Below are 25,487 nucleotides of genomic sequence, written 5' to 3' on the forward strand. Positions count from 1 at the left end.
GACAAAAGGTTAGAACAGGAGCAATACCTTTGATCCTTACCTGAATTCCCGATCCATCGCGCCTTCGAGCTGGAAGAAAGAAGTCATTTTATGCGCGTCGCCTCGCCTGCTGCAGCGCCGCACTGAACTCACCGGCCTTCGCAGCATCTTCACATTCCACCGCATCCTCCTGCATGTTCCCGCCGCACTCTGGCACCTAAGGGGAAGACAAGAACAGCAAGGTGAGCCAAGGGAATACACAGAGGCAATATTAGTTACCCCCCATAGACTTACCTGATTTTACCACTGGGGGTACTAATCCTCTTCACGGGTCGGCGCAGCTTCCACTGCATCTTCGCTGAACCCCGGCCCCTAAGGGGAAACAAAAGGACAGCAAGGTGAAACAAAGGGACAAACAAGGGGAAACCTTCACCACAATAGACTTACCTGATTTTACCACCGGAGGCATTATTTCCCGAGACTTCATACTTTCTCTCAGCGCCTGACTAAAGGAGAAAGCAACAGGTTACATATTGACATTATTTTACCGAACTGTGTTGAATAATACAAATCCTTACCTGAACATTACCGGTTGCCACGAGGAACTCTTTGCTAGGGTCAAGCTGCAATCTGCAAGGAATCGGACAAGAGTGAAAGTCAGACATTTGAACTCTTACGAACTGCATACTTACGGCGTCTTGCCTGGAATCTCAGAGTCAATATTGTTCTGGAACTCACCAATTCCTTTGAACCAGTGAAGCAACTGGTTATCTACGCGCCCCTGCGCTCAATGCAGGATGGAGAGCTCATCTTTCCAAACCATCAGAAGAATATTCCTATGGGCCAAGCAAACGAAGCTAGGTGGGCCAGTCCAGTCCGTCATCTCGGCACTACGCGTCACATTGGTGGAGACCGCAGCTGTCCAGTTCAGATCGACGCCCCTGTGGGAGCCAGGTGAGCGTAACAGAACGCGAAGCCTACCCACAAATTCCCACCCGGGCATTATGGATATCTCGGAAATTGACCAATTGGCCCAATTACTAGGGGAACTGAGGGCTGAAGTGCATTCCGCCCGTCAAGAAACCAATGCTCTTAGGATAGAGCTGATTTTGTCAAAGGAGCGAACTGATGACCTTGCTAGGCAACTACTGCAAAGCCAGGCTGGACAAGCACCCCTACCAGGTTCTGGGGGAAATCCAGCTCCTGTGTTATCGAGTAACCCTGTGCAAATAAACCTACCAGGAAATATTCCATTAGCTCCGTCTGAACGCTTTTCCGGAGATCCCAAAAGGTTTGCTGTGTTTATGAACCAATGCCACTTGCACTTTTTATGCAGACCTGGAGCCTTCCCAAACGATCAAGCCAAGGTAGCCTTTGTATTGTCATATCTCAGCGGCAGTGCAGCTGATTGGTCGATTCCACTAGTTACTCAGGATGACCCAATTCTTCGGGATTTTCAGGGCTTTCAAATAAGCATGGAAAGACTATTTGCCCGACACTCCCAAGGACAGGCCCTGGATAACGAACTTTTGTCCCTATGACAGGGTAACCAGGACCTTCTATCCTACATCGCGACCTTTAATAGGTTGATAGTGGAAACTGGATGGCCTGAGGTAAAACGAATCACGTTATTTCATCGAGGGCTCCGAGGATAACTCAAGGATGTCTTGGCTCAAGTCGTGAACCCACCTCAAGACTGCGCTGAATATATAGACTTAGTGGTCCAGTTAGATCACAGACTTCAGAACAGAAAGGCTGATCGAGCCAAGTTTGAGAATCGGGTGTTGGTCAAAACCCACGCTAACCCCAAAGGAGCAGATGCTTCAGAACCCATGCAAATCGGAGGCCTTAAAGGACCCTTAACCCAGAAGCAAAGAGAAAGGAGACGGCAAATGCAATTGTGTCTATATTGTGGAATTTCTGGGTATTTTCTACAGGATTGCCCTGTAAAACCACCCAAGAAGGTGGTAGGAGCTGCTGATAAAGGCCATAAGGAGTCAGACTTGGGAAACGACCACGCCCGACAAGCGTAGAGGTCCGCTTGCTGAGCTTGAAGAAGGATACTCAGACCTCGCATTTCACCATACCAATGGACCTCGTAGATCCAAGGCAGCCATCGCGTATGCACGCAGTAAGGGCATACATTGATAGCGGGGCCATATGAAACTATGTGGACTACGAATTGGCTTCCAGGATGAATCTACCTCTCTGCCGAAAAACCACCTCAGATGTCATCACCACAGTCGATGGAACTGAAATTGCCTCTGAGCCTGTAACTCATTCCACCACAGAGATGACACTATTGGGTCAGGATGGGCATCGAAAGGCTATTGTGTTTGATCTAATTAATGCCCCACAGTTCCAAATAATACTGGGGATACCTTGGTTGGAAACACATAATCCTTGTATTGATTGGCAAGAGAAGAGATAAACCTTCCCGGATTGTGCACAAACCTGTTACCCAAAGAAAAATCTGAACGCAGGCCTGGCCACAGTAACCACAGCAGTCATGCAACTACCTCCAGAATACCAAGAATTCCAGGATGTCTTCCAAAAAGAACAGGCAAACACCTTACCACCTCACAGATCGTACGATTGTCAAATCGATCTCATACCCGGTGCACAACCCCCTTGTAGCAGGATCTATGCCCTTACGGAACCTGAGAACCTTCACCTACGACAATACTTAGACCAGTACCTTGCCAATGGTTTCATTCGCCCATCCAAGTCCCCTGCCTCTTCAGCTTTGTTGTTTGTGCCCAAAAAGGAAGGTGACCTTAGAACGTGCATCGACTACCGCGCATTGAACCAGATAACTGTTAAGAACCGATACCCATTGCCTCTGATCCATGAATTACTAGACCAAGTGAAGGACGCTTGCATATACACTAAGTTAGATCTCCGGGGGGCAGACCATCTGGTACGTGTAAAAGAGGGCGACGAATGGAAGACTGCTTTTCGCACTAAATATGGGTTATTCGAATACCAGGTGATGCCTTTCGGGTTGTGCAATGCACCAGCAGCCTTCCAATACTTCATGAACGATGTCCTTCGTGAACTCGTTGACATTTGTGTTGTCGTATATATCAATAATATTCTAGTATATTCCTCTTCAGAATCTGACCATGTGAAGCACGTCCGAGCAGTCCTTGAGAAATTGCGCCAGCACAAACTATAGGCAAAACTGGAAAAATGCGTTTTTCATGCCACAGAAGTTGAATTCCTTGGGTTTATCCTGACCCTAAGAGGAGACCGAATGGACTCACGAAAGGTGGACGCAATCCTTAAGTGGCCATCACCAAGTTCAGTTAAAGGAGTACAAAGCATGCTCGGCTTTGCCAATTTCTACCGCAGATTCATCACGGATTTTTCACATGTTGTACATCCCATCACAGCACTCTTGCGAAAAAATAAACGCTTTATGTGAACTGAAGAAGCTGAAAAAGCCTTCCAAGAGCTGAAAGCGAAATTCACGTCTGCACCTGTATTAAAGCACCCATGCCCTGAACTTCCATACATAGTGGAAACTGATGCATCCAGTCTAGCCATGCGAGCTGTCCTGTCTCTAAAGGACCCTGAAACTGGCCAGCTTCACCAAGTAGCATTTTGGTGTTAGTAAGTTCTCGGCACCCGAGTTAAACTATGCAGTTACCGACAAGGAGTTATCAGCCATTAAATCCGCCTTCAAGGCTTGGCGGCACTAACTTCTCGGTGCCAGACATACCATTACTGTGATCACCGATCACCGGAACTTACAGTATTTAAAAACAGCCAAGGCCCAATCGTTACGCCAACTCCGATGGGCATTGTTCTTTGCCGAGTTCGATTTCGTGATAACCTATCGACCAGGTTGTAAGAATGGTAAAGCAGACGCCTTATCCCGAATAGGGATGGGAGAGGCAGAAGTGAAACCAGAACCAGTACCTATAATTTCCGAACAAAGGATTTTTGGCATGACTACTCTACAGACACTAGAGGACATTCAGGTAAAGATCCAGCAACTCTTTGATCCTACAGCCCTGCAGGACTGGGTAAAGAAAGGCCCGGACTACTCTGTCACCAATGACCTGCCTTATTACCAAGGGCGGCTATTTCTGCCACACAAGGAACTACAAGAGCTAGTCATTTCCCGTTATCATGATACCCTAATGGAGGGGCACCCAGGTATTGCAAAAACTGAAGTTAAAATTAAAAGACAATTCTGGTGGCCCACCTGGCGAAAGGATATTAAATCATTTGTGATGTCTTGTGGCATTTGCGCACAAAACAAAAGTCAAAAGAAAAAACCAGCTGGACTCTTCCAACCTTTAGACATTCCGCCTACACCATGGCACACCTTATCGTTAGACTTTATTACTGATCTACCCCCATGCAATGGATTTAACACCATTCTAGTTATTGTGGATCTTTTTTCCAAGATGGCACATTTTATTCCTTTAAAGGGATTACCTTCAGCTTCAATCCTGGCCAAGGAGTTCCTCGAAAACATTGTTCGCATACACGGATTTCCGTCCGTATTGGTCTCTGACCGGGGCAGTCAATTCATTTCACATTTTTGGAAAAAATGCTGTCAATTGGCGCAAATCGATGTGAGGTTATCGACCAGTCACCACCCCCAAATCGATGGTCAAACGGAGAGGACCAACCAGACTCTCGAACAATATCTGCGTTGTATGTTACATCAGACTGAGAGTAATTGGAAAGACATTCTTTGGATCGCCGAATATGCATACAATAATTAAGTACAATCTGGAACTGGACAAAGCCCCTTTTATACCTTATTTGGGCACCAACCTCGAACCTCAGACCTTGACTCACCCCAACACTTAGAAATGCCCGCAGTGGACCATCTGCACGCTACGATTACACAAGCCTTTAAGGAAGCAACTGCACATTTAAAACAGGCGAAAGAAAAATACAAGAAAGATGCTGATCGGCATAGAAGTGATACTCCACTATACCAGATAGGGGACCAAGTATGGTTAGCCACAAAACATATACCTCTAAAGGGAACACGGACCGTTAACCCTAGATATTTGGGACCTTAATCTATTAAGGCCATTATCAACCCAGTGGCTGTCAAGTTGGACTTACCTGCTAACATGCAAATTCACCCTGTCTTTCATGTGTCACTTTTGAAGCCAGTGCAACCAGGGACAAGACTAACCAAGCCACCAGACCCCATCCTTGTAGATGCGGAACCCGAATTTGAAGTTAAGAACATCCTGGACTCCAAGCTGATAAAGTCAAAACTTTTTTATTTAATCGACTGGAAAGGTTACGGACCACAGGAAAGGTCATAGGAACCTAGTGACCATGTTCATGCACCCCGATTGGTGAAAAAATTCCACCGAAATTTCCCAGACAAACCGAAACCACAGGGAAGAACGACTTTAGGAGGGGCTTTGGGGGGGAGTGCTGTCATGAGGCCTACCCCCGGGGACCCAGACCAAGTCCAGCAACCCCAGAAGCAGGCATCAAGTTATCCCAAGCAAGCCCAACAACCCCAAGCAAGCCCAACAACCCCTGCTAGGGGCTATTTGGGTGCAGTCCTGGCGTCTATGGCACCAGGCTCATATGGAGAGTCAGTCCTGGCGCCATAGGCGCCAGGCTCATAGATTAAAACTTACCTGATGCAGACCATGCTGCAAGAGCTCCAAGCCAAAAGAGGCTTGGAAGGGACTACTTTATCTAGGGACTATTTTTTACTCGGGTGGGGATGGGGAGGAATACTCACCTGGGACTACTTTGGAGGCCATTTAAACCACGCCCGAAGAGCAGCACACGCTTCGCGTTATTCTGCATCCAGCAGCGTAACGCTCACCGTGCCTGCAAGTCTGCATCCAGTCTTATGCCACGCCCGCCTCGAGTCTGGTGCTCCTAGAAAAAGGGAGAAAGAAGGACAAAAGGTTAGAACAAGAGCAATACCTTTGATCCTTACCCGAATTCCCGATCCATCGCGCCTTCGAGCTGGAAGAAAGAAGTCATTTTATGCGTGTCGCCTCGCCTGCTGCAGCGCCGCAGTGAACTCACCAGCCTTCGCAGCATCTTCACATTCCACCGCATCCTCCTGCATGTTCCCGCCGCACTCTGGCACCTAAGGGGAAGACAAGAACAGCAAGGTGAGCCAAGGGAATACACAGAGGCAATATTAGTTACCCCCCATAGACTTACCTGATTTTACCACCGGGGGTACTAATCCTCTTCACGGGTCGGCGCAGCTTCCACTGCATCTTCGCCGAACCCCGGCCCCTAAGGGGAAACAAAAGGACAGCAAGGTGAAACAATGGGACCAACAAGGGGAAACCTTCACCACAATAGACTTACCTGATTTTACCGCCGGAGGCATTATTCCCTGAGACTTCATACTTTCTCTCAGCTCCTGAATAAAGGAGAAAGCAACAGGTTACATATTGACATTATTTTACCGAACTGTGTTGGATAATACAAATCCTTACCTGAACATTACCGGTTGCCACAAGGAACTCTTTGCTAGGGTCAAGCTGCAATCTGCAAGGAATCGGACAAGAGTGAAAGTCAGACATTTGAACTCTTACGAACTGCATACTTACGGCGTCTTGCCTGGAATCTCAGAGTCAATATTGTTCTGGAACACACCAATTCCTTCGAACCAGTGAAGCAACTGGTTATCTTCGCGCCCCTGTGCTCAATGCAGGATGGAGAGCTCATCTTTCCAAACCATCAGAAGAATATTCCTACGGGCCAAGCAAACAAAGCTAGGTGGGCCAGTCCAGTCCGTCATCTCGGCACTACGCGTCACATTGGTGGAGACCGCAGCTGTCCAGTTCAGATCGACGCCACTGTGGGAGCCAGGTGAGTGTAACACCTTGTCCTTCGTTGACCTGTGTGTAAAGGATTACTCGTGCAATGAAACTAATCCACGAGTATACGATAAAGACAATGTATTCAAATACTGAACATAGAACTCTTGTTTAACTACATTGTATTAATGTTTAAGAAGACCTACATGAGAAATCCCAGAGTACACAGTTGCCGTATAGACTTGTTGATATATGTATTAAAAGCAAACCAGTTATATGCGGATGTGCGAGACTTGGCATTAACCCTAGATCGGTGATGTATTACTGGAATATTAACCCGAAGTGGGGCTGGACATCATGCTCACAAAAAGAATAAAAAGCCAATGCATTCTAATGTACAGCGTCTCTCACTGAACACACTGAACCACGCTGGAGTTCGTTGTGTTGCACTGAGGGCCGATAGCTATCTGATTTTTGCTCTGTTTGTAGTAAATGGATTCAGTATAAAATAAAGTACTTTGTATGTTCCTTTGTAACCCGTGTTCGGTGTGTTTCCTTTTGGGGTACTCAGCCTCAATATTTTGATTTTGTTTTCACAGCAGGAGTTACCACCAATGCAGGCCACTACACTGCATACATTAAAAAGAAATGTGGATGGTTCGAATGTAATAATAGCACCATTACTTTAAAGCAGAGATTGACAGCTAATCGTACAAATGCATATTTAATCTTCGTAAAGCCAAAATTTTATAAATAATGTGTACTTCAAGATTGCCAAAAAATTATGTGAAAGACTACAAACAGTGAGAATACGCCAACAGGTATCTAACTGCCCAAGAGGATGTAACAACAACACACATAAATGCATATCACAGATTTGTAGGAACAAATGCACAGTTAGAATACACCTACAGGTATCTAACTGTTGTTAAAAATCGGCAGGAAGGCAACAAACATAACATTAATCAGAAAGATGAATGAAACACTCAAAGGAAACAAGGAAGTAGTTAGTACAATAGCAAATGAAGGTTTTTTTTTAATCCGACAAGGATTTATTTTCCCCAGACCCAAGGATTAGAAAAGCAAACACAGAAACTGAGCACAATGCACAGTACACTAGTTTGTAAACTAAATATGAGGGTAAAAAAAAAGGCAAACTGGCTATTATGCAATGTGGTATGTTTTCATAAAATGCAAACACCAACATACCTTTTTCTTTTATCACATAAATTAAAAAAGGGATACTTCCTCCAAGTATGAAAGGCATTTAAAAAATATATGTGCAATTTTGGGAGGAGGTGAGGGATAAACTCAAGCACTTTGTCCATGGCACGGTAGTGGTGGGGGGGGACTTCAACATGGTCCTGGACCCAACCCGGGACAAGAAACGTGCAGGACCGCAGCCCTCCGGGGCGGCAGATGAGACCATGGTGCGTAACTTCCACAGGGTCAACTCAGAACTGGGTCTTATGGACACGATCCCGATCCCGAGAACGGACACCCCCTCTTTCACATATTATTCAGCTACACATATGTCATTTTCCAGGATAGATTACATCTTGGTGGAGGAGATCCTGTACCCATTCATTTCTGGCCACAGGGTCGACCCCGTCCCCTGGTCCGACCACGACCTGGTCCGGGTCACTATAGCAAGGGGAGAACTAAGCGATCGCAGGGGGAGGTGGAAGTGCAACGACTCCCTGTTGAAGGACGAGGTCCTAGCTCAGGAGGTTCTCGAGGCTATCACAGATTTTTTCGAACTGAATGATAATGGGGAGGTAGGCTTGCATACCCTATGGGACGCCTTCAAGGCAACCCTACGGGGAGTCCTGATCAAAATGGGAGCCCAGAAAGGGAGAGGGAGGCCCAGGAAAAGCTACTAAGGGAGAAAATCGCCCAACTCCAACCGCCCTCGAGGACTACAGGCTCCAGTTGAAGGACCTCCTACTCCACAAGACAGAGAGAAGTCTTCAACTGGTCAAACAAAAGTATTATGAAAAAGGGGACAGGGTGGATAGGATTCTGGCTTGGAAGCTGAGGGAGGTACAGAGAAGCAGATTAGTGAAAGCAGTGAAGAACGAGGTGGGGGAGGTGGGCTACGATACTCCCCATATTGGTGAGGCCTTCCGACGATACTATGAGAAGCTATATACGTCGGAATACAATGGGGGTGAGGCGGAGATTGAGGGGTTCTTGAACTCTATACGGATCCCGGCCCTGACCAGGGAGATGGCGGAGGGGTTGGAGGGTCCGGTGACCGAGTAGGAGGTGGAGCGTGTGATCAGAGGTATGAAGGTGGGCACTTCCCCGGGAGAGGATGGATACTCGGTCTACTTCTACAAGAGGTTTTGCTCGACCCTTTCCCCCTATTTGGTTAAGGTGTTCAATGCAGTGCTGGAGGGGGGGTCCCTCCCGGACTCCTTGATGGAGGCTATTATAGTCGTGCTCCCCAAAGACGGCAGGGACCCCTCGGAGTGCTCCTCTTACCGCCCAATCTCTCTGCTGTATATCGATGTAAAGATCCTGGCCAAAGTGATTGGGGGACGAATGGAGGGGATCCTGCCGAAACTAGTCCACGGAGGCCAGGTGGGGTTCATTAGGGGAAGACAGGGCTCAGATAATATCCGTAAAACCATAGATCTATTCCACTACGCCCAGGTGTCAGACCTAGATGCGAGCGTTCTGTCCCTTGATTCGTAAAAGGCGTTCGATAGGGTGGAGTGGAGATTCATGGAACTCACCCTCCAGAAAATGGGCTTTGGGACGCACATCAGGGACTGGGTGGCGGCGCTATACAGGGCCCCAAAGGCCAGGGTTCAAGTGAATGGCAGGTTGTCAAAATCATTCCCCCTCTCGCGGGGGACAAGGCAGGGTTGTCCACTCTCCCCTCTGATCTATGTCCTCTCCATGGAACCCCTAGCCATAGCGGTCAGAGCTAACCCAGACATCAAGGGGATCAGGAGAGGCGAAGTACAATTTAAACTCTCCCTGTTTGCAGATGACATCCTGGCTTACCTGGTGGACCTGGGTTCCTCGCTCCACCCCCCTCCTGTCCCTGATGGCCGCCTTCGGGCGCCTCTCTGGTCTCAAGATTAACGCATCCAAATCTGTCCTGCTCCCCATGAGAGCGCGGGACCTGGGTCTGGACCCCCTAGACAGCCTGGAAGGGATAGCAGTGGGGAAGGCCTCCATCCGATACCTGGGAGTCCTTCTCACCCGAGACCTAACCAACCTCGCCCCAGCCAACTACGACCCCGTTGTGTCGAGGGTCACTGCAGATCTAAGGAGATGGGTGTCAATGATTCTGTCATGGTACGGCCGCATGACGGCAGTGAATATGAACATACTCCCGCGTTTACTATATCTCTTCATTGCCCTCCCAACTAGTGTCCCCGACCAGACATTCAGGGTCCTCCAGAATGCAGTACATGAGTTCATATGGCAGGGTAGGACCCCGAGGACCGCGAAGGCAATCTTTACCTTACCGAGGGAGGAGGGAGGGTTTGGGCTGCCAGACTTCCAACTCTACTTCCGCGCTGCCCAGCTGCGTGTTCTCCTGGAACACATGAAAGAGGGGATGGGCACATACTGGTCGTACCTGGAGGACATGGACGCTCACCCACTCAAGGTTCGGGACCTTCTCTGGGCCCCTAGCAAGTTCATCCCGAACAGACTCAAATCTCACCCAACTCACCCAACTCTGGGAGTCCTCTGGTCGATCTGGAGGGAAGGCCCCCAGACGGCACACCTAACGTCGTGACCGTCACCGATGTCATCACTCTGGGGTCACCCCCTTAAATTGGGCAGTAGGGGGTTCCGCAATGCTCAGTCCTGGTCTGATTCGGGGATGGAGTGGGCGGGGCAAATGTTTAGGGAAGGGGAATTTCTGCCTTATGAGGGGGCCCTCACCATATTTGAATATCTCCGCTTGAAGGGAATCCTTTGTGATCAATCCTGGGGCCAGAACTTGAGGAGACAGCTGACTACTGGATACTGCCTCCTCCATGAAGGGAGCGGTATCGGGGATGTATAAGATACTGAACACTGTTAATCTGGGGGAAAGGAGGAGGTTCCGCCCTTTCTGGAATGATTTGGCGGGGGAGAAGATTTCGGAGGACGCCTGGGAAAGGATATTCAAAATAGCCTTCCATGGGAACTTATTCACAGCGGACATGGAACATAACTTCAAGATCTTGCAGGGGTGGCATAGAGACCCAGCAAAGTTGTTGAAAATGTTCTCGGGAGTGTCCCCCACATGCCCAAGGGGATGCGACCAGGTCGGTACGAGAGGTCACATGTGGTGGCACTGCCCGAAGGTGCAGGCATACTGGGAGGAGGTAAGGGGCTGGATCGCTGAAGTATCGGAGGAACTACTCCCCCAGAACCCCCTGACAATGCTACTGGGCCTCCCCCGAGAGGACACGGACATAGCCAGATATCCAAGAATGTGGGAAACAATGTTGAGGGCGGGGAGGGTGGCCCTAGCCCAAAAATGGAAGAGCACGGAAACCCCTTCGAAGGAAGTCTGGCTAAATAAGGTCAAAAACATGTTCCTGATGGACAAACTTACGGCAATGATGAACAATGACTTGGGCACTTTCCAAGCAAACTGATTCGGGGTACAGCAGACCTGGGGATGGGATGTACACTGATCCGCAGGGAGGAAACATGGAGGGAACGGGCGCCCGCGGCCCGGGCTATGGCGGACTACACACAGCCATACACGTTGTCTACGCTCAGGCTCTTTCTCGAGCTCCGGACATATGGAGCTTCCCACGCGTCTCCCCAACAAAGAAGGTTTAATTGGGACTAAGTTTATTGGGGGGAGGGTCTGTTTGGGGTGGGAGCGGGGGGGTTTTCGGGCCAGTCATTTGTACACCGCTTTGAAAATGTTTCATGCCCGTTTGTTACACTTTGAAAACGTTAATAAAACAAAGTTTAAAAATATATATATATATATATATATATGTGGATTCTGAACAAAGTAAGGAGTAAGTATATTGGCAGTAATTTTCTACACATGCAAATCCACACGTCTAATCTATGGTAGTAATATGCTGCAGTGGCTGGCCCTTGTATCTTCGGTGTGTAACCTATGACCTACGCCTTACGACCAAGGTACATAGAGTATAGTTCCTAGCCATAACCATTGCTGCATATCAAAACCATGGTCCTTGTAAATTAGCTACTTATACATTTACTTTTGGGACCATCGTCTGCAGCCATGCAGCCAAGACATTAGGGCGTGCACACAACTAGCTCATTACACCACACCCATATTCACTTATAACTCCACTGCTTATGACTTCCGTCTTGGGTACATGGCCTTTGGGCATGCAGTGAAGACTCTGGGTCCTGGCCAGAAAAACCACAGCATATCGGAACCATTGTGCCTTGTCATTTCACTATGTACAAAGTTGGTTTTGGGAGCATGGCCTTTGGCCATGCTCCCAAAATGCTACGCCTTCCCCACAACCATCTTAATGATGTTGCATAGTACAAGTGTACCAATAGCTGTGATATGGTGCAGTAGTTTGTAGCCACAGGCTACAGACGTGAGTTTGAGGCCATAGAATTATCAATGTATGGGTGTACAGTATATAAAATGCACAGTTGCTTACAACTGCAGTGCTTATTACTTTGTTCAATTACTCTGCATCCTGGCCACAACTACCGCACCATATGACATCCATTGCAGCATATAACTACACTACATACAAAATTGTCTTTTGGGGGCATGGCGTTCGGCCATGCACCCATGATTACAGCCCCTCCCCACAGCCGCCTGAGTGATGCACTACCACACCATATCACACGCATTGTGCCTTGTAAGTACACTACATATAGCTGTTCTGTTTGGTGCATGGCCTGCGGCCATGCACTCATGACTGCAGACCCTCCCTACAGCCACCTGCCTGATGGTGAATACTAGGGGTGTCTCTGTAGCTCTGAAATGCTGCACTGTTTGTGGGCAGGGCCTAAAATCTTAGGTGTTTTCCATACATTTCAATATATTGTTGTGAAGTGGCTTATAACTCCAGTGCTTACAAGTATCCTTTTGGGTGCATGCTTGGGTGTATGGCATACAGCCTGCAACCATGCACCCAAAAGTACACATCTTGGCCAAAACCACTGCACTAGATAAAACCCATGTGGGCTTGTAAGTGAAGAGGTTATAGCTTTGTTGGAGTGTTGCAAGACTGCACACACTCCCCATAACCAGGCATTCGATACGCATTACTATGGGTGTATCCATGGGTGTGACATGCTGCAGTGTTTGTGGCCAGGGCCTTGAGTTTTGGAAGTAAGGTCTTCGGCCTTCGGCCGACGGGCATGCATCCAAGACTATAGGCCCTGGCCACAACCACTGTAGCATGTGACACAATGGCGGCGTACTAATGAATACAATACCCATAGGAAAAAGCAATGCAATTACGGCATGTTGGCAATTTCAATGTTCCCTAACACCACGCGTGTCCTTACAACAGTTACAAGTTCCCTGTGCACTGCACGGACTGAAATACTGCCCTTATTGGACCCCTCATTTTCTGTGCGTACAAGGTGGCCATAGAAAATACATCATCAATGCAGTGGTTGTGGCCTACAGTCTTGGAAGTATGGAAGTAATGGCCGTGTAATATATATATATATATATATATATATTACATGGACACGGTAGCGTCCATGTAGTTATGGTTAAGTTGGTGTTTCCATAGGAAGAGCATTTTTTGGGTGCCTTATAACTTATAACTTCGCTCCCTCTAGACGAATCCTCACCAAACTTTGCAAAACAAGTATATGGCCCACTGTGAATTTCTTTGCAACGTTTGGAGAGGTTTGGTCCAGGGGGGGCAAAGTTATAGGGGGGGTCCCAAAACTTGTGTTTTTTCCCATAGACATAATGGGAAAAAACTTTGCGCACGCCTACAGCCCAAACCGCTGGACGGATTTACACCAAATTTGCGGCAGGAGCGGGGGCTTGGTCCCACACGGATGGTGTAAATCCGTCCAGTAGTTTTTTTTAAAATGACCAAAATGTAAGGCAAAAAAATTAGTGATATCTCTGTTCGCTTCGCGGACGGACTTCCCTGTTCGCTCCGCGGACAGTGCCCTGATTGGCCGAGCAGCTTGCGCGATGTCCGCGGACATCCGACGTGTTCGCTGATTGGACGGCGTGGGGCGTGGAGCGCGTCAGATTTTTGGTGGCGCCCGCCATCTTGCATTCGCGGAAGACCGCGGTCAGCGAGGTGAAACTTGGTTTAAAAATTATATTTAGTGGAGTGTGTTGGTGTGTATGATTGTTTGGGGAGGGTGGGGGAGTATGAGATAGGTGTAATGTTGTATTTTTTTTATGTGCTAGACGCTTTTGTTGTGTTCGATTTGTCTGCGGACAACACGGCTGTTCTGAAATGTTCGTAAATAAACAGAATGGATTCGGTGTCAAGTTGAAAGTGTTCTAAGAAGACGCGCGGGGTCCTGGAAGGTTCGCAGGGGGTGTCCTGAAGACGTTGTCTGTATTGTCCGTTGTCAAGCTGAAAGTGTTCAAAGAACACTCGCGGTGTCCTGAAATGTTCGTACATAAAGAAAATGGGGGTGTCCTGATGACGCTGTCCGTATCGTCCTCTGGCAAGTTGAATGTGTTCTAGGAACTTCCTTGTGTCCGCGGACATTAAAATGGTTGAAATGCTTGAATCTATGGGTCTGATATGCTGCGGTGGTTGTGGCCAGGGTATAGAATGTTGGGTGCATGGCCATTTGGCCATGCACCCAAGACTCTATGCCCTGGCCACAACCACCGCAGCATATCACACTCATATGCCATGCACCCAAGAGTCTATGCCTTGGCCACAAGCACCGCAGCATATCACACTCATAGTGGCTTATAACTTTGGGTCAAAAACAAATTTTATTAGGAACAATGTTATAAACCAGTATGGGTGTGATATGCTGCGATGGTTGTATTAATCATGTTATACTTACTATTTGGTTTAGTAATGGGAGTCATTGTTTTTCTTGTTCATTTCTATGATAAAAGAAAATAGCATGTTATGTTAGTATTAGTATTTTATAAAGACTTATTACATTGTACAATCACAATTTTTTCTTTTTTTTGACCCTCATATCTAGTAGATGACAAACCAGAGTACTGTGCAATTTGCTCAGTTTCTGTGTTTGTTGCTAAAATCATTGGGTCTGTGGGAGAAAAAAAATCCATGTTGGATTAAAAAAAAAACTTTTTCTGTTATGCTACAGTTTAATTGTTTGTTTGTTTTCAGTGTTTACTTGTTGTTTCTGGCTAATGCTTTATACATTGGATTGTTCCAGTTTTTGGGAGCAGTAAGATATTAGGTGTTTGTTTGGATATTGTAAAATTTTGGAGCAGTTAGATACCAGTAGGCGTATTCTAACTGTTTATTTTTTATATAATTTTGTGGTATTGCTTCATCTATTGGGATATTTCTAAATTTTGGGACAGTTAGATACCATTTGGCGTATTCTAACTGTCTATTTTTTGCTCTTATTTGGATATTTCTAAATTTTGGGACAGTTAGATACCAATTGGCGTATTCTAACTGTCTATTTTATGCTCTATTTGAGTGGTATTAATTTATCTGATTAGTTGTTGTAGCATCTTTGGGCAGTTAGATAGCTTTTGGAATATTGTGACAGTTTATATTTTTTTACTACAAGTGTACTTAAGGTTTAAGTACAGTTTACTTATCAAATTTTGGTTTTAAGAACATTAAATAAGCGTTTGTAAGATTTGCTGGTAATCTCTGCTTTAGAGTAACGGTACTATCATTACATTCAAACCATCCACATTTCTTTTTTATATATGCAGTGTAGTACCCTGAGTTGCTTGTGGCACCTGCGTGGTAGATTATACCTATTGTTGTGAAGGTTTTCCTACCAAGTGATATTTGACCATGTGTGAATCCAGTCAGCTTGCAGTTCTTTTTGGTACCATCTGCATTGTAACATAGAAGCATTAGTATTACGTATTTACTATGTGTTTGTATTACTAACGTGGAGCGATTATCTGAATTGCAGGTCGAACATAATCTACCGTGGTTTGCATTTTGTACAAGTTGCTGAAATGGAACGGATTCACAATTAGGTATTGATATATACACAAAGCGCTCATTGGGGATTTGTTCTTGTGTCACATTGTTACAGAGAGTGCATGTATGTTTCCACATGTATGAAATCTGGAAGATTTCATTTATAGGTATGTTTTTGTTTTCCAGTACTAATAGTAAGTACATTAGAAATTCTTGTGTATCGTCCTGTGAGTTTATAGTGAATTTCACCATTCCAGCACAGTAGTCCAATTGTTGTCTTATCCCATAAACACTATACATGTTGTCAGGATTGTTTGCTGCATTTCTGTGAAGTACTAACATTTGCAAACACAATGGGTCTGTACTGTGTAAGTAAATGTTCTCAACAATTGGTGGTAATTGAAATAGAATATTCATTGCTACATTTGCGTAGCAACTTACACCAACTATATTTGGGAGTTTAAATGGACCAGATAGTTCTGTATCTGACTGCTATTTTTGGAGTTTGTCTTCCTTCTTTGAAGAAGTACCTGGTTTACTTTCCCTAATTGATTCTTTTTTGCTTGTGGCACTTGATGAAGTATTACTTTCTTTTACTCTCTTTGGAGGATTTGCAGTGACATCCTGTTGCTTTTCTGTTTGATTTCTTTTTCTTTTATAATGTTTTACTTTTTGTGGAACAGAATATGTGTTTAGATGGGGAGTGTATAGTGAACGAAGTCTATTGTATTCTAAAATGCAAGGAATATCAGTGTTTATTTCACTTGCATCAAAGTTGATTAGAAATAGACCGTCAAGTGTACGTAAGCGTGATAGTGCTACGTAGCTCATGCCTTCTTTAAAGACTGTGTTACCAATGTCTATCATTGCTTTGTCTAGGGTAAGACCTTGTGATTTATGAATGGTGACTGCGTATGAAAGAGTTAGAGAAAATTGTTCTCTGTGTACATACATGTCTTTGAAGAGAAGGAATCGAGCTGTTGAGCATCCTATTCTTTTTACTTCTGAAAGTTTGTCAAAGAGAATATTGACAAACTGAATTTTGTCGTCACGTGGGTATGTTTGAAAGCCAACAACTGTACCCAGTGCTCCATTAACTAGTCCTTGGTCCACGTCAAGGTTACGTTTCAGCATTACTCTGCAATTCAAGGATAATTTTTATATCTTTTCCAAGCCTCCTGTGTTTCAGATTGATTTTTCTAAACTATTTAGTCTTGTTGTGGCTTGGTCACACATGGGTAGTGTCATTCCATGTACATCTAGTCTGTGGCGCTAATTTCCATTATTGGTTGCATTTCTTTACTTAACATTATTTCATTGAATTTGAAACAGCTTGCAAGAGTTGGCATTAAGGGCATACAATTGACATTTTTGTGGGCTAATTGTTCCATAACATCTGTAGCACATGCATTATCACCATAAAGTGCATGAATGTGCCGGGTTTTCAATATTTCTTCTGCTGCTTTAGAAAGTATACCAACTCTGATACTTTTGAAGATGTTGGCATAAGTGAGATCTGCAGATTGGCGCATGTTTTCTGTTAATTCTCTGTATTGGAAATGTTGCCAAAGGTTGACATTTCCAATGCTGCCAACAGTTTTACGGCAGAGTTTGTGTCCTAATGTTTTACTGGTGTCAATTGAAGAAGATCTCTGAAAACAATAATGTGTTTTCCTGCAAAGAGCTCTTCATAGTTTGTTTTGAGTACTTCTTGTAATCTGAGGTGAATCAAAGCCAACATTAGGTTGGACACCATGCTCACTTCATCTATTAGTAGCATTTTCATTTCTTTCAATACTCTGCGTAGTTCCATTGCAGCTTCTGCAGAAAGTTTGTAATAATCTAATTTGTTTTGGTGTTCTACTGGCAGGAGTAGCCAAGGTTTCTGATCATGCAACGTACAACTCCATGACGTCGAAACCAGTACTCTTTAGTACCACGCATATTTGCTAATAGATTTGTAAGATTTGCTTGTAAAACCTCATCTTTTTGTTGAACTTTTTGTAATAATTGTGTAGCTGTCATATTTTGAAAGTGTGATCCTGATTTTAATATGTGTGCAACTCCGTAACATAAAGTTGCTAGTTCACTTTCAAAGAGTAGGTGGAATATGTATTCCACATTTTGTCGAAATCTGGGATCTTCAGAATACATTCGTAATGAGCGATATTCTGATGCTGATATTTGTATAGGTCTATCATCGTATCTTCCTCCTTTGCCAGTAGGAAAGAGTAGAGGAAAAGCACGTGCTTCTATAATTTTTTCCCATATGCTGATTGGTGATCCTTTTGTTTGTCGCATTTGGTACGTTTCCAGTGCATCTTCTATGGTGTCATTAGAGTGCAATGGATGAATTCATTAATGGTCTTAAGTGTTTGATATTGTTGCAGGATCTAGGAGCTCAAATTGACCAGCTTCTTGTGTCTCTTGAATTATTTCAGTTGTATCTTTCAAGTTTTCTTCAATATTCATTTCTTTGTAATATTCATTATTCTCTTTAAGATATTGCAGGGCTTCTCTAACTTTATGTAAATCTACCAGTTGTTGCCAATTTTTTTTGTCTTTTGTAGGTACTCCATTTACCAAGATAATTAAAGATTGCTGCATTGGACGTTGCACTCCTAGAGTGTGCACATTTTCTTTTAGCTCTAATGGTAAATACACGACTTTTCCACTAATACCTTTTACTAATTCAGAGGGAGGTAATTTTGCAGTTTTTGGTTGAAGGCGTATTATTGCTTGAAATGGGTGCACTGTTTGAATTATGATGCTCTCATATAAATTAAGTTGGTGAAGGGGTTTTGGTAGTGGATATAATTCCAAGTTATTTGTGATAGCACGTGAAGGAGTTTGGTTGTTGTCAAGTTTTGTAGTGCAGTAACTGCAAAGTATTATGGGGTCAGTTATTTTGTATTTGTTTTCAGTTATAAGGTAGAGAGCTAATTCAAACCATTTAGAATCTTCATTGTCTTCTATTTTGTATGATAGGTCTACAGTTTTTGTGTTACCTTTATAAAAAGTTCTGCGGCAACATACACACACGTGGTTTGGTACTTCAGCTGAAGTACTTTCAAATGTTAGTATTTCTTTTTTGTATGTGTGTAGTGAAAGGTTGCCATGTGCAGATTTGTTTTGAAGTTGGTTTACAGCTAATTCACCAGTTAAGTGGGTTTCACTTCCAAAATATTTTGTCTGGCTATAGTCGATTTCTTCTAGTAGGTCTTTTGCTGTACCATGTAGAAGAATGTTATTTAAATTGGCTAGTGCTAAAGCAGGACTTTTAGCATAGTACAGTTTCTAAATTAGATTTCTTATACTTGCATGATGTGTTGATATTCTTTTGATATCATGGAAGGGTGTTTTGCAAGTAGGTCCTGTAATGCAGGCCAATGAATGTCCTTGTAGTCCTGTGTACTTGCGTACTGGGCAAGCATCCATATTTTGCAGTAGTTTAATTTTGATTTTGTCTTTGCTCTTCACATATTGATTGAGGAATTGGCGTAAAGACTTGAACATTTTTTTGGGAATGTTACACATTGACGTGCATGGCCATTTGTACACTAGATGTTCTGATTCAGTTGAATGGAGGGGTAAATCTATGTTTTCAGGGCATATTTTTGTAAGGAGTACTTCTTGTTCCATTATGGTATTATTAACTTTTTCATAACCTCGACCACTGCTATGTATGGCAATTGTATTTGTTTGCTTTTGTTTGTAAGCTTCTTCATTAAAGTATGGTTCTGTGCTTGTAGTGTGACTCCATTCACCTCCACAGATATTTAAGAAGTTATTTCTGTTGACATTTTGTTTATTGAGAAGTCTTTTTTGTAATTTAGTTATTAGTTTTGTTAGTGGTTTCATTCTGTTTAACACTAAAATAAATAACTTTCTTTTGAGAAGAAGTGCACTGTCTATCAACGCTTCTAAGATTACTTTCCTACGATAGGTTTGAAGTGTTGAACCTGGTTTCTCTCCTGTTTTATAAGGTTTTGAAGGACTTTGTGACGGAACATTTTGACTAAAATACTTTTCTTGGTATGCTTACTTTGTACTATATCATGATTTATAGAAGAAGTTTTATTTGTTGTGATAGTTGATTTTCTGTTAATTGCTTTTTGGGTTGTTTTACTTTTTGATAGAGGAGGCAAAGTTTTTGTACTAGAAACTTCTTCTGTTTCACTACATGACTATTAGCTGTTGTGTTTCAACTTTTTTTTACAAATTCTGCTGTAGATGGATGTTTATGTTGGAGACTTTTGTTTTCATTTGCTCTACTTCTGCGTTCCTTTCTACGGAGTTGCTTTTTGGTAGGCATGCTTTAGGGTCTGTTGAAAAAAATACAGAAGGTATGGGTTGGGGTGTTCTGCAATGCATGTGTGTTGTGTGCATGAGTGTTTGAGTGAGATGATAAAGATGTATGTAATGGTGTGTGATTGTGCATTGGGAAGTACAACTACTAGGGATGGGTATTCTTGAATTAATGTGTTAATAAACTGGGGTTCAGATGACAGAAAAAAGTAAGCCAGTGGTGTGGAGAAGTATAAATAGTACATCTAAAGCTATACAATTAAAACAGTTGTTTCTTCTACAACATCTAAATTCTAGCTAAATTCTAGCGGCTGAGTTGGGTAATTTGTGTGGTGAAAAATAGGAATTTGTGGGCCATTCTGCCAGTAAATCACTGTTTAAGACGGGAGGATTTTTGGTCAGAATGGTGCAGAATCTCTATTCTTAGGCACAGAAGTAGCATGAATTAACCTTAGAGTGTGTTTGAGTAATAATTCAAATATTATGGTAACAATTTACTTACTTTTTTTTAAAATGAGCAGTTTGCTTCTTAGTTGTTCTTTGTAATTCAAATTTGGCTGCTTATTTTCAGGAGAATGGTCTTCACTGCAATTATAAAAGAAAGAAATTAGTAATTCGGTTTGTATATAGCACTGTTTTTAATTTAGACATAGATTTTTTAAATTGAAATGCTCAGCGCCTTCCTCAAAACCATTAAAACTATCTTATGACTAACTGTAGGAAAGAAAATATCTTTACTATGGCTTGTCAAAATCATAATGTACCACTGTATACCACTATTTCTGTAACTGTTAAGCTGGGTATCTCGTGAGTGAAGCGTACCTGAAGACTTGGAAGAAGATCTTGACTTGGCAGCCAGACCGACGATGAGCGTATGACGCGAGGAACCGGCCTCTCCGCCACCCAAGGTTTAAACAGGGTGGAAGATGGACCGACTCCCAACGCCACGGGACGCACTCTCCTGATTTGCGTGGCGTCAGGACAGTGCAAGCACTGACAGGAGAGGCAGATATAGTAAGTCCAAAGACTGCGAAGTCCGAAGTTGGTGGTAGAGTCGAACTTCCGCAAACACTGGAGGAACAGGGATCACAGGCAATTGGTAGATCCGACTGAAAGCAGCTGAGAGACTCAATGCTTCAAAGGAAACAGGCGATGACTCAGGCAGAGTGTGGGAACCTGACCCCCCCAGAACAGGACTGGGAACCCAACCCAGGAGCTGAACTGGAAAACAACCCCAGGAACAGGACTGGAAGGACTGTGAAGGGGAACCCAGAGAAAACCAAACAGAACCCCAGGGAGAACTCAGAAGCCCAACAGGATCCCCAAGACCCCAAAGGGAGAAGGACCAAAAGGCTGCAGGGGCAGGAACCCAGGGAAGGAAGCAGGCTGAAGCTGGAGAATGAGCAGAGCCAGGACAGGTAAGTAGCGAAAACGAGCGTAAACACGATCAGGGCAAACCGGGTTGAGACGCGACTTGCTCCTTATCGAGGCTCGCTTTATAGGATGGCCGGCACCAAAGAGAGGCTTGAAACGCAAGCCGCCTTGTTACTGGGTGCCGGCACATCCAGAGCGAGGCTCAGAACGCGAGCCCTTGCTGAGGAGAGAGCCCAATCAACTGCGCATGCGCGGAATCGAGACCGTGGTCTCCCGCGCATGCGCAGAGGACTCCCGACGGGAACCCCAGAAGCTCTCCCCATGGCGGATCCCCGCAAGCAGAAGCGCGGGTAGATCCACCAAGAGGGAGGAGAGCAAGTTGGAGCAGAGGACCCCGATCTCCAGGTAAGTGGCATGACAGTAACTAAGCTTTTCCACGTAATAGTGAGTCCATGTGATAGCCTGCTTTTCCACGTAAGAGGGAGTCAATGTCATAGCCTGCTTGTCCTATATAAATGTAAGGAATTATATAAACTAAAAAAATTAAAACCAAGTATGTGTTTGTACAAATATTGTTCTTTGAGATTTGATGATAGAGTGTGCATGTAATTTTGTTTGATCATATGTAGTCTATATATTTTATTTCAAAAATGTTAGTTTAACATTATTTGCGTGTGTGTGTGTGTGTACGAAGAAATTAAACGGTATAAAGGTTTGTAAGTCACAGTTCATTTTAGGAGAATGAAAAAATGATCGTAGATTCATTTTACAGATTATACAAGGTAAAAGTCGGTTAGAAAATGTGTTCATGTACTGTGTAGAAAATATGCATACCTGTAGTTTGTGTTCATGCATATGGATATGGACGAAGCTGCAAGTAGAAATCTTGGAGACTTGTCTAGTATTTCTCGTAGATCGTGCTTGCCAATGGTATGAGACTTGTAGTCCGAGAGATTCACCGTACATTTGTCGTGCTGATATATGATGATGCAGTTACATGTAGAGGTCTTGTATTTGATTGGTGGATGGTCATGTGATTTCTTAGCTACATCCAATAAGGGAATGGCACAGAGAGTGAAGTGGAAATGGTAGAAGGGCTGTCCATGTTACGATATGTTCACTGACATGGCGGTAGTTCTAGGACAGCGCATATTACATCCGGGGAATTTGGGGTGGGGAGGCATGCAAATGAGGTTGAATGTAGCACTGGATTGGTCAGTAAAGTTTAGTGAGTGTGTTGTGCTAGGAGAGGTTTTCTCAGATATTCTTTTTGCTGAGAGGAGAACAGATAGCTATGGCTGATTGTTTTAAAAAACAGATTGTGTGGATTTTGGGAGACTCGTGGATACATTGGTTGAAGGTGCATGCAGAAAGCTGTGGAGTATCTATAGATCTTGGATTCCCACATATGGAAGTGCACTGGCATGGAGTGCGTGGAATGAAGTGGCTGGACTTGCTACCTCTCTGGGCAACTTTGACGATAGAGGAACATCCAGACATAATTATAATTCATTGTGGAGGGAACAGTTTAGGACATGTGTCTGGAATTTCTTTGCAATTTGCAATGAAAGAAGGACTTCAGAAGATCATGGACATGTTTCCAAACTCCAAAGTAATTTTTTCACGGATTGCGCAGAGACAAATGTGGCTTCCTTCTTTCTCATGTGGTCCACAAATGGAGAAAGCAAGGCGTGATGTCAATAATGCTGTTTGTGCCTTCCTAAGAGATTTTGGCATGTCCTCTTTTCACAATGAAAATATTATGTTTCGTAGTACATACATTTTTCGCAGAGATGGAGTCCATCTTACCTATGCTGGCAATCAGATTTTTCTGAGAAATGTACAAAATGCATTGCGATCTTTTTTAGAAATGCAGCATGCATTTCGAAGTAGGTGTTAAGTATTTATAACTTTTGACATACAAACACCTCCCAAAGGCTCTTTTCAGAGCCACCACTTCCTCCCAGAGAAAAATGCAATGGTTACAATAGGGTAGCATCCCAATTTTTTTTATGTTCGCGAACTGTCCACGGACTTTCAAGAAATAGAAAGGGCCCTGCGTTATTTATCTTTACTTCTGTTTTTTTAACTGTGAAAGGCGGCTCTGAAAAGAGCCTTATTTTTTTTGATTTTTGTTATTTTGTATTTTTTTTTGTTTTTTATACACGACACACTAGGAGAGGAGGGGAAAGGAGGGGAAAGGGGGGGACACCAACCACAGGGATAAGAAAGGGCGAGCTGAGAGAGGAAGATGCAGAGTGGGTTTTATTTGGGTAGTGAGCAGGTCTTCTTGTGCTCTGAGATGATAGTCTCAAAAGCACTGCGAAGACGCTCCCCCCTGCAGAGTACTGTGTCACAGTACATACATACAACTGTGACCCTCGAAAGGTAAGGGTCATCAGAATTTTGTATGGCCTGTGAGGCAGCTTGAGGAAGACGCTGTCCCAGAGAGGTGTTTCTTGTGGTGACAGGATCAGAAACGGAGGATGAAGTAGAGGCAATCAACCTACTACACTCTTCGCAAGGTACAACCTTGCGAATGGCCCCAGTGTGGAATGAGTTCAGGTGTCGCTTCATGGTCGTAGTCCCAAAGCTATACGAACCATGCCTCCCGCGACTGAGTACCATTTTGCACTCATTGCAGGTGACACGGTTCGCACAAGCCTTAGGACCATTCCCATGAACGGTAAACAACCGCCACACCCAAGAATCACGCCGAGGGCAGGTAGTAGCGTTTTCCTCTACCTCATTCTCGTCATCCTCTTCTTCCTCCTCTGTATCCTCACTCCTGTTCCCCTCTTCAGGCCCTTGGGAAGGTGGTGGTGGTGGAGGGGGTGGGGGTTGTGCTCAGGCAGATACAGCACCAGGTGACAGCAGTGGAGCCACAGAAGCCATCAGGTTGAAGATGGAAATCTGCAGGTTGCAGCAAAAATCTCTGTGCTCTGTAGAATAGCCAGAAACACAATGAGAATGAGCTCTAGGGCGTGGTCTTTTATAGGGGTGCTTGTGTGCGGTTTGCGGACATGCGCGCTGTCCGCAAGACAGATCAAACACCAAAAAAGGTTCCAAAAGTCACAAAAACTATGTGGAAACTTAGGATTGGTATGTGGGATTTGTGGTATGTTGAGTTTTTAATGAGAAATATTGTGGATTACTTGGAAATGTACTTTTAAAGTGTTCGGGGACACGAACAGTGTCCGCATTTAGAACACGCGATCAGCGTGGGCGCGGTCACATGATTGTTTCATGAGCATGTTCGCTAAGACAGGAGCCGTCCGCAGGACACCCAATGTACGGACATTGTTTTGCGCATGCGTTTTGATGTTCTACGGACAGTGTTCGGGTCCTGAACTAATTAAAAGTGCGTCACACGTAAAACGAACAGTTACGGACAGGGGTTTGTTCTTAGCACAGTTTAATTTACTTGTGCACAATACGGACAGACATAGCGTCTCAAGCACACCTCCATTTTCGTTTATTTACGAACAATTCAGGACACCACGAGTGTTCTTAGAACAGTTTCAACTTGCTAGCGAACACTACGAACAGGCATAGTGTTCTTAAGGACACCACCATTTTCGTTTATTTACGAACATTTCAGGACACTACCAGTGTTCTTAGAACATTTTCAACTTGCATGAGAACATTACGGACAGATATAGTGTCCTCAGGACACTTACATTTTCGTTTATTTACGAACATTTCCAAACAACCACGCTGTCCGTGGACACCTAAATTGGTTTTACCACAAAGAACTGAAAGTAATTACAACACAATATAAAAAAGTAACTTTATTTAACATATATAAACAATTTATGACTGAGAAGGTGGGGCAGAAACGGAAACAAAAACAGGAGAATTAGGGTTTTCAATATAAGTGGGATCAGATGAAGAAGGGATGGAAATCTCATCAAAACGTTGTGGTCCATGGAGAGAGTTTGGGGTTAAATGAATGGGATATGGTGAGGGGGGACAAGTACAG

The sequence above is a fragment of the Ambystoma mexicanum genome, chromosome 12, assembly GCF_040938575.1.
Source record: "Ambystoma mexicanum isolate Mex_15411 chromosome 12, UKY_AmexF1_1, whole genome shotgun sequence".
In the NCBI taxonomy this organism is placed as follows: domain Eukaryota; kingdom Metazoa; phylum Chordata; class Amphibia; order Caudata; family Ambystomatidae; genus Ambystoma; species Ambystoma mexicanum.